Source organism: Penaeus monodon, chromosome 22 (genome assembly GCF_015228065.2).
Source record: "Penaeus monodon isolate SGIC_2016 chromosome 22, NSTDA_Pmon_1, whole genome shotgun sequence".
Taxonomy (NCBI): Eukaryota; Metazoa; Arthropoda; class Malacostraca; order Decapoda; family Penaeidae; genus Penaeus; species Penaeus monodon.
In genome coordinates, this window is record NC_051407.1 from 27,284,709 (window position 1) to 27,286,061 (window position 1,353).

General features: G+C 21.7%; 1 pseudogene; it reads right to left on the reverse strand.

Moving 5' to 3' along the window:
- LOC119587392 overlaps positions 1–321 on the reverse strand; it is a 2,637-nt pseudogene extending 2,316 nt beyond the window's left edge.
- Positions 322–1,353: the final 1,032 nt, after the last annotated feature.

Genomic DNA, 1,353 nt, shown 5'->3' on the forward strand with positions numbered 1-1,353 from the left:
TCCAGCAGTTAGGTTATTTATTTTGATGATAAATAATTATTTGCCATCTCTGTACCCTCTGTAATATTGGTGAATTAAAAAGGCGTATTGAAATTACATAAAAATCTTCTAGGTGAGTCTTCACTATACAATTTTGTACCAGTAATGAGGTATAAAATGTGACATGTTCTAATTCTATATTAAGTTTGTAAATCTAAATATGTCCTGACTCCTTTACATTTTGTCTAGTTGTTTACACGGATTTAAACCCTACCACAATTAGCATATGCTAGTCAGTAACTTTAAACTTCACAATACAAAACTGAGGATAATCACTATCATCTCACAAATGACCAAGACCGCTACAAGTACAGTATTATAAACTTATATTATAAAGGCCCTTTCAAAGAAACTGATAATCTTTTTTTTGTGAATAAGGTATTGTATAATTTCTTAAACAATCAGAGCATACTTAACCTTTACAATAACAATAATATGAATCATAAATATTCAATTATAAAGTGTTCTTGGGGGAATAATATTCCCCAAGCATTCGCATATATATAAATTAAAATGACTCAACTATAAAAATAATATAAATAATATAATAAAAAAAAATAATGTTAAAAAAATAAAACAAATAAAATAATATTAATAAAAAATATAATAAAAAAAAATTAAAGTAATAAAAAAAAAAATAAAATAAATAAAAAAAAAATTAAATATAAACATAAATAAAAAAAAAAAATAAAAATAAAAAAATAAAATAATAAAAATATACAATAAAAATATAAATAATATATAAATAAAAAATATAAAATATAAATTTAAATTTAATGTAAAAAATTTTAATTATAAAGTTTTAATTTTTATCAAAATATTTATATTAAATAAAAATTATTAATTAAAATTCCTCAAAAAAAATAATATAACAATATTAATAATAAACAATATCAAAACAAATAATATCCACAATAATAAAAAAATAGACACCTTAAAATAATTATAAATAAATAATAAAAAAAGTAAAACATTATTGCATGAGTCCCCCCCCCGGCCCAAAACTCGGTCCCTAATTTGAGAAAAATCCTTCAAAATCTCATTTCATGGTCTTTTGCTTATCCGTTTTGGGACCCAAAATTTTCTAAACTATTTCCAATACACTTGGGTTTTCTTTTTTTTCTTTCGGTGTTTTGCATGTGCAGCGTAATTAAACAAAATTATTATATGAAAAATTATTGTATAATAGATTAAGGATTTAAATACTTGCTGAGAGGTCCAAACAATTTCGTTATTCATAAAGATTTTTGATTCATTTAAGAAAAGTATACTTTTTTGGGTAAAAAGTACTCCTGAACAAAACAATTTCATTCA